Consider the following 9,642-nt stretch of genomic DNA (forward strand, 5'->3'; position numbering starts at 1 on the left):
CCTACATCACAAGGTTGTTGTGAGGATAGAAGGGGGAAACTGTGTTTAGCTCCTTGGAGGAAAGACAGAATATAAATGTCACAATTCAATTAAATAAATGCTGGTCTGCTGCCTCCCTTCTCCCAGGTACTTGCCCAACCTTGAGCATACTATTTCAGTGCCCCTTTCTTGTAGTCAACTAGGCTGGCAGATGAAAAATGTATTACAAATTACAAGGAATTAATTCTTCACATTAATAGATAATTTCCCAACAGTTTGTGGGCTGCTTTGCTTTTTAAAGCAGAACCAAGGGCACGCTTGATGAAGAAAGTTCATCTTGCTTTCCTTTTTAGCTCATTTGCAGTTAGCACAGTTTTAATATTTGCCGGGGCTTGCAGGGGCTACAGAAATCATTAAATAAATTAATGCATTTTCTAGAGAGCTTCAAATCAATGTGCGGTGGCAAGGGGGACATTAAAATATTGTCATTTCTCCCCTAGGCTCTCCAGTAAGTGGGAGTGTAATTTCCCTTTGCTTCCAAAACTGATAAAGAATGATTCAATAATGAAGGCCTACGGAGTGCAAGCAAAACCCTGCCCTTTTGCAAATGATCTCAAATGTGAGCAGGAGCAATAGAAATAACAGCAGTAGCAACTTGATTTTGATCTCATACTTGGGCAACCAAGGATTTAGTGCTTGCAAGTCATTCTTCGGTCACAGCAGAGTTCATATAAAGAATAATAAAAGCTACAGATCATGGCTACCAATACAAACCAGAAGTGATTACTGTTTATTAACAACGACAATACCTGACACTTAACAGTATTTCATATATGTTATCGTAGTCATCCTTGCAATATCCCTGTAAGATAAACTCGGTATTATTATCTCTGCATTGCAGGTACAGTGGGCTAGAAAGCAAGGAGAAGTGGCTGAGTCTTGTCTAAGGTCCTGTGCAAATGTTCATTGGTGGATGGTCGAAAATGCAGAGGCAGGGTCAGAACTGCTCCTCCTGCCCCCCACCCATGATCTCCACACAGCTGAGATTCCATCTACACAGGGATATACAGTGGTACCTTGGTTCTCAATCGCCTCGCTACTCAAACATCTTGGAACCCAAACACTGCAAACCCGGAAGTAAGTGTTCCGGTTTGCAAATGTTTTTTGGAAACCGAACATACTCCGTTTTGAGTGCCACACTTCCATCTTGAGTGTCTGTCTGTTTTTGCTATTTATTTTGCATTTTTGTTTTGGGGCTCTTTTTGTTTTGTTTTTGTGACTGTGTGGAATCCAGTTCAGTTGATTCATTGTGTGACTGCAGTACATTATTTATTGTTTTCATTTTATGGATCAATGGTCTCGTTAGAAAGTAAAATTCATGTTCAATTGCTGTTTTAGGGGTTGTCTTTAAAAGTCTGGAATGGATTAATCCATTTTGTATTACTTTCTATGGGAAAACACGCCTTGGTTTTGGAACGCTTTGGTTTTGGAACGGACTTCCAGAACAGATTAAGTTTGAGAACCAAGGTACCACTGTATATCATAGAGGACAAATGCTCTGTAGGTATGAGCTGCACCTTTCATTTCTGCAGGCCTTCAGACCATAACTCGCAACTGTTCTGGAAAAACAGAGGCATCCTGTTTTCTCACATTTTTTTGCGGCATCCATTTTGAGTGCATTTTTCAGGGCTGAGTGTCCCAGATTGGGATCTGGATATGTTGGAGGGCATGTCACATATCACAGATTGTATGCAAGTAGGCTCCTGCGCAGATGTGGCTTCAGACATGTGGACTGTAGAAGTGGAGGTGCATATGCACTCCACACATTTTGAGCTCCTTTGAATACCAGACATATGGATGAGATGGCACAGGCAAAAATTACAGGTTTCCCAGTTTTCAGCCACGATACTACAGCAGGAATTTATATTTCCTGCAATAAGATACCAGGTCGCTATTTTCATATTAAGTGGTGTAACTGCACTCAGCCTATTTTTGTAGTAAAATTCTATTTCCAATAGTCATCTTCCATGCTGAAATTATTTCCATGCCCAATACCATAGGCACTAAATAAGCTCTTGCCTTGTGTCATTGCCCTGCCCTGAAGTTCATGCTGCAGTACGAATTGAGCCAACAATCTATTGCCACATTTCATGAGTGGGTGATTATTTATGGTTTACAAATCAGTTTATAAAGCACTTGGGGCCCCATTGTGATGAAAGATGCCAGCTAAATGCAATTTGTTATCATTAGAAGGCAGGAAATCGTGCCTTGCGAATTATATTAGCAGCTAAAGTCCAAGAACAATATTGAAGCCATGGCTTATATTTTCTATCTGTCTTATTTTATCCCTGCTACAACCCTGACTCTTAAAAATAAGTGCCCATCAGAACCCATTAATCACATAGGCAAGAGTGGGCAAAGCACAGTCCTCGTGCCATCTTTCCCTGTTAAGGAACTCACGGTAGAAGCTCAAGAATTACAGCTCTCCTCGGGAAAGTACATTTTTATTCCCTGTGATTATGGAATTTCAGGTTTGAAAATGTTTCAAAAACTGCAAAGTGAGCAGAGGCCTAAATTCCTTTGCTCTGATTTAGTGATTCCTTTTAGACATGGACCTCCATTGCACACATGTAGCTCCTCATTCATTTTAGTAGTGCAGTGATGTGTGTGCATTTCTTTGAGTACACAAGTTGGTACACAGTTTCATAATAATAAATAATAACAAAAATAATAGTCGTACCTTGGATCTTGAACGCCTTGGCTCCCGAACAAATAGGCTCCCAAATGATTGAACTCCGGAAGTGAGTGTTCCGGTTTTCAAACGATTTTCGGAAGCCAAACTTCTGGCAAAGCTTTGGGTCCAAACGTTTTGGAAGTCAAGTGGACTTCTGGAACAGATTCCGTTCGACTTCCAAGGTATGACTGTAATAGTTTATTTATATCTCACTCATCTGGCTGGGTTTCCCCAGCCACTCTGGGCGGCTTATAGGATATATAAAAATCTATTCAAAACTGTGCAGGCCATAATCTAGATTTTTTAAATGGCTCTTTATATTTCAGGGTAAGAAGGTTTAAGAGCTGAATATTTAGTTATGCTCTAATGATACGGAAATTATCCAATGTCTTGAAAATGTGTACAATTAAAACAGTTTAGCTTTGGCTCTTCCACTCATGGCACTTTGTTGATGCAGCCTCAATGCAAAACAATTTGAGATTGACACTAAAATATTTTTGTGTACTTGAGAAGTATCTGAATCATCTTGTCTGAGGACTCATTTTATCCTAAAGTTGAGATGTGTCAAAACTGTTCCTATAGATATAGATCTATTTCATAATCCATTGAGTGGGAGGGCTTATTCAAAAAAATGATTCAGGGGAGAAACAATGAAAATCCTTCCTAAAAGTTTTTGGAGGTTGCCGTTTACCTTACTTTGGCAGCCAAGGGTTTTCCATTTTTTCCTTTCTTTTAAATTTCCTTTCTTTTAAATTTGTTTTAAACGTCTCATGAGAATGTCAATAATATACTATGAAACTTACCGTGTGTGTGTGTGTGTGTTCTGATTTATTTCCAGTTTTATTGCACTTGACAATTAAATATTATATCACCATTACAGTCTATAAAATGTCGTTATGTTGCCCAAAAGTTAGTCCACTGCCGGCCAGACTGAAGGCTATCCATTGAAGACTCATAATAAAAAGCACAAAGACTTACAACCACCTTTTGTGTGTGTGTGTGTGTGTGTGTGTGAGAGAGAGAGAGAGAGAGAGAGAGAGAGAGAGAGAGAAAGAGAGAGGGGTGGGGGGGGTGGGGAAGGGAGAGACATTTGCAAAGTTTTAACCAGTGCAGAAGGTACTTATTAATGGACCCTTCACAACAGTTTATCCTGAAGATTCAGTTGTTTTGCAGAACCACAAAGCCACATGTGGTGTTTGCTACTAATTGAATTGCTCTTAGTAATCATTATCCTTATTGAGAATTCAAAGCACTCCACATGCAAGACCTTGTTGTAATGCTTAAACAACACTGTGAAGAAGATCCTCATTCTGCAGATGGATGCCAAGGCTAAATGGCTTGTCTACCATCACCTGTGAGTTTATGGCAGAGGTGAGATTTGATAATGGAACTTCCCCATTTGTTATTCAGTCTCTTATCCATTGTCACATACTAGCACATGTAATAAGTCACTCTGAGTTAACTCTGATTCCCTGGTATAGGGTTGCAGCCTTAGTCTCTATGGTGGTGCTCTATGGTGTGGGCATTGTGGCCCAGATCTTTAGGTGCAACCTTAATGTGTGTTGTGAACACAAGTGCTTATTTGTAATCATCCTTTCAGTTCAAAACAGGGATGGAAAGATTACAAAATAGGGATATGCCATCTACAATCAATGGCTTCACATTTTAAGTTGGCCTAGGACTATAGGAACCTCTCTTATACCGAATAAGACCACTGGTCCACTTGGCGTAGTATTTATCTGAACTAAGGATGGGGAACCTTTTCCAACCAGAGGGCCACATTCCCTCATGGGCAATATTTGGGGGGCTTGACAGTGTTGGATGGGACCAGTGGCCAAAAGTGGTGGACCAGAAGGAAGTGTGGGTGGAGCAGCAGATGGACAGCAGGGGCTCGCCCACACTTCTGCTGGTCCCATACCTAGAAAGCAAGGGTCCAGTTGGTTTTCCTCTTGCCCTGTTCCTTTCCTAGGAAAAACCCACTCTTTAGTACTAAATTGGATAAAACTCAAATTGCTGTTTGCTCTGATTGTGTGCTAAAGAGTAGTTTCCCACGGGGGTAAATATCAGGGCAAGAGGACGTGTAAACCCTAGGCTACATTCTAGCCACACCAAAGCCAACGGTTTAAATGCACACACACACCCTGACACCTTTATTCGCCATTCAGGCATGGAAGAAGCTGGATACAAACCAGCCAGGTAGAATAATAAGGCAAGTAGCCTGATAATGTCTACTTTATTCTCTAGTATATGAAGCTGCCAGTATTTTAGAGCATCTTCCACTCAAGACATGCTTCTTCTATAATGAATATAGTCTACCAGCACATTATTATATAGAAGTGTATAATTTTCCCCATCTAATGATAGATCATTTCTTTAAGCTTCTGAGAAGTATGTAATAATTTTTAATTATTAAAAATAGGGCTTTTTGGAAAGGTTTTTGTAATTATGCATTTAGATACACACAAATAATTTCACTGCTTTAGAAAAAAAAACATTATTTGCAGTGGGTTTTTTAAAAATTAAATCAACAAATGAAGGGTGCAAAGCCCTGAAAATAGTGTATTGTAATGTGCTTTATTTCAAGCCCAAAATGCCTGCTTTTCAAGAAAATTAATACCCTGACAAGGAATTGTGATTAGGACAGATATAGTCTGTGACTCAAGTAGGCCACTTAAATCATCTGGTGTCAAACAATGAAGAGGACTTCTTTGAAATTGTTTTATAATTTCCAACCCATTCAAAGACTGCAGTCCTGGGCAAAACAGTGTTATCCTTAAAACACAAAGTGGTTGATATGGGGGGGGGGGAATTGTTTGCCTACACAGCACTCTAAGGTATTCAATGCATGAGCCTCTCTAGCTCAAGAAGCCTTCAGTGATTAGTTGAACCACATTATATTAGACAGAAACACCAAAGGAGTGAGCACTAGCTACAGACAATTGATAGCACATGATCCTGTTCATCTAATCACTCCACTCTTCAGCTGAAGAGCACTAATTCCTTTGCAAGACCCACATGAAGCAACACCCCTTCAAAGCCTATTTCTATGAGATAATGCAGCACTGTATAATAGAACCTATTTCTTCCATCACTTTCAAAGGGCAGAGTAGTAGTTTGGGTTTGATATCCCGCTTTATCACTACCCTAAGGAGTCTCAAAGCGGCTAACATTCTCCTTTTCCTTCCTCCCCCACAACAAACACTCTGTGAGGTGAGTGGGGCTGAGAGACTTCAGAGAAGTGTGACTGGCCCAAGGTCACCCAGCAGCTGCATGTGGAGGAGCGGGGAATCGAACCCGGTTCACCAGATTACGAGTCCACCGCTCTGAACCACTACACCACACTGGCTCTATACATTCATAGACATTACACCAAAATCTGAAGATCCATGAAAATGGAACCATCTCTGAGTGATTGATTTATTCTCTGAGTAAGGGCAGATCTACACTCATGGTTTTTAACATTAAGGAAGGCTTAAATAATGATTTTGATAACGTCCTACGTTTTACGTTCATAATGCGTTATTACCTTGTCTTTTTTATCACTTTATTTTTAATCGTTTTATGCTGCTATATCGGTGAAACACTGCTCATATGTCCCTATGTAGCGTTTCACCTTTTTGTTTTTTACTTCCAATAGTATTTGAGGCACAGATAACAAAGGAGATGGAAGGAAGGAAGAATTAAAATGTGACACCTGGGGGTGGAGCAGAGCAACCAGCAACCAGGAAAGAAACAGCGTTTTGGAAAATGGTGTGGCTGGGTATTACTTACATTTGACAAAACAAACCAAGGTAAAACAATGTTTTAATTAACAAGTATGCCCTGTGACATTTTTGAATAACATATCTAATAACATTCTAATAGGAGGAAATAACATTAAACAAGTCAGTGTAGATCTAGCCTAATTTATCCAGGATACAGCTAGGGCTGTGGTAATGGGAAACGGGTGCTTTAATTCTTTACCCCATGCTGTTTTCCCACATGAAACTGCCCTTCAGATGAAAGCTTGCAGATGCTCATATGGCAACACGTTCTTTTCCTGTGGCTAATAGCAAATTGAGGTATGGTATTTGCAAATGCTCATATGCCAACATGTTCTTTTCCTGTGGCTAATAGCAAATTGAGGTATGGTTTAAATTTATTTACTAAAAATATTTGCATGCCACTCATTATCCAAGGTTTTGTGGGTGCCTTGCACTAAAATGCCCCCAAACCATAAAAAAGAGAAAGCCAGCATTTTTTTAAGACAGCAAAAAAATGAAAATCAACACAATAAGTCTCATAAGCAGATCTTAACACTCTCAACATACCAAAGCCTTCAAAATATTTAAAAAGCCACTAATCTCTAAAAGTCTGAGAGAATATTAAAGAATGTCTTTACCTAGGGTTGAAAAGAGTACAAAGGATATTTGGCAGGTGCTACCACCAAGGCCCCCTTCCAAGTAGCCACACACCACACCTTACTTGACAGAGGGACCTGGAGAAGGTTCTCAGAAGATGATCTCAAGTACTGGATATTCATTCATTCATTCAATTTATAAGTCACCTCTAAGTGTCAAAAAAACTAAGTGCATGTGATGAGCTGTCCATAAGTGAGTCAGACATTTCAAAGTTAAAACTAGCAGTTTGAGCTGGACCCAGAAATGGACTTGAAGTCCACCAGTGTAATATGATCAAAGCACAAAAATCTCAAAGTCAATAGGACCCATAAGCAAGACAGAGTGGATGTTATAAACAAAAATGAGGGTACAAAACATGGTCACAATACATAAAACATACGTAAAATGAATTAGAAGAATGGTACATATGAAGATGTGTAAGGAAGAAAACACGCATGAATGCAAGTTCGTATATTGATTGTGCCATTGCAATCTTCCCCAGTGAGTGCAGCCTGCTTACACCATACAAAGGATACCTATTGCTAATTTCTGATTACCTTGGGTGTCCTTTGTATTGTGATAAATGCTTGTATTGTGTGTACTTGCTCAGTGTGCGTGTGAAGCAATGCTGCCCAATGTGGATATGCTAGTTTGGCTATGTTCAGAGAGTAAAATTCTTCCTCATTTCCAGATGAATGGCTTCATTGGTTAGCCTGGGCTAGCCAGTAGCCCAAGCCAAATAATAAATCAAGTAAGAGCTACAGCATTTTAAACACAGAGCACACCCTATATCTACTTACTCATATTGGTACATGGAGGGAAGAGAAAGCATAATCTCCTGCATTTTTCCAGCTCCATTTCTTCCTTCCTTTTTTTGCCTGCACAAACCAGCCATTGACCAAATAAAGCTACAGTATACATTTTAGCCTTGCATTTAAATTATTAGATCTTTAGCAGAATTTTTTTACTGATAACCAGGGCTTGGAAAAGTTCTCACCTATCGCATCTTAAACACCATTTGCCTTATGTGCAAAGGTAGCTTCAGCCTTAGCCTAGGGCTGCCTGACAGAGTAAGCGATGGCTGTGCTGGAAAGAAAAATGGCTGTGTCTTGATTTATCATTTGCTTCCAATTTATTGCCGAGGCAAAAAATGAAGCCTCTTTGAGGTAGTAGTAGTAGTCTTGTTCCCAGCTTTTGATTAACCTGTATCATCAAACTTCCTCCTTGCCATAGGTATTATACAAAGTGTTTAGATAATGTAGTTTAACAAACCCGTGGATTTCAGCTAGAAATTTACTGTCATGTAAATGTTGTTATCTACTGCTGATGGATTCCTTGCAGACTGATTTCAACGTCAGCTTTATGGTGCGGGGGGGGGGGGAACGGGACAGATAGGGAACAACTACAGTGAAGTGAATAAAATTTGTATGTGCTGGCATATCAAAAGCAGTGTATAGAACTGTGCACTTGCTGAGGGTACCAGAATAATGCTAGGTCAGAACTGTAGTGCCACTTACCAGATGATGCCTCCACTAAGAGCCTTGACCTTTAACGGCCTATTAGCAATTAAAAGATTATTATAAAGTGCATCAAATAGAAAATACATTCTGAGTTAATTATGACAAGGTGGGCCTGCTTCTAGCTGTCACCATACACTTTTATCGCTTCAAAACAAAGATTAATCATTGTTAATTGCTGGCAGCAGCTTTCACATCCTAGTTAGTGCTAAACATGGGGCATAACTCATAATGGCCTATATATCTATCCAGAATAATTAGTTCAAACAGGTATTCAAAGGGGTTTGCTGTGCTTTCTCTCTCACACATTCGCTCCTGTCCCTCTGTCTGACTCAAATGCAACTTTGCATTACATCAGTGATGTTGACTCATGGACCTAGATTACTGCAGTGTGTAGACAGCTCGGAAACTTCAGCTACTGCAGAATTCAATGGCCAGGTTGCTCACCAGGGCAAGATGATTTGAACATATGAAGTACAAATCATGGCCTGGCTGCCAATTAGTTTTCAGGCACAATTAAAAGTGCTGGTTTTGACCTATAAAGCCTTAAATGGCTCAGGACCGCCATACCTCAAGGACCGCCTCTCTCCATATGAACCTATCTGGGCCCTGAGACCATCTTCTGAGGTCCTTTTTCATGTGCCTCCTCCTCGAGAGATCCAGAGGGTGGCAACATGAGAACAGGCCTTTTTCTGCAGTGGCTCCCTGCTTGTGGAATGCCTTCCCCAGGGAGGTTTGGCTGGTGCCTTCAATATACACCTTTAGGTGCCAGGCGAAGATGTTCCTTTTTAAGTAGGTCTTTGGCTGATTGGCATATTTAAATATATTTTGGAAGAGGGGATTATTGGTTTTTGTTCCTATTTTTATTATGTACTTTGTGGTTTTTATATTGTAATTATATGTCATGAACTGCCCTGAGATCTATGGATATATGGCAAGACAGAAATTTAATTAATAATAATAATAATACAGTGGTACCTCAGGTTACATATGCTTCAGGATACATATGCTTCAGGTTACAGACTCCGCTAAC

General features: G+C 39.9%; 1 protein-coding gene across 2 annotated transcripts in view; it reads right to left on the reverse strand.

Annotated features, from left to right (window-relative positions):
- Window positions 1-9,642, reverse strand: part of NEGR1 (neuronal growth regulator 1) — a 460,490-nt gene that overhangs the window by 178,230 nt on the left and 272,618 nt on the right. The gene's annotated exons all lie outside the window — the stretch shown is intronic.

Source organism: Podarcis cretensis, assembly GCF_951804945.1.
Source record: "Podarcis cretensis genome assembly, chromosome: 6".
NCBI classification, from domain to species: Eukaryota; Metazoa; Chordata; class Lepidosauria; order Squamata; family Lacertidae; genus Podarcis; species Podarcis cretensis.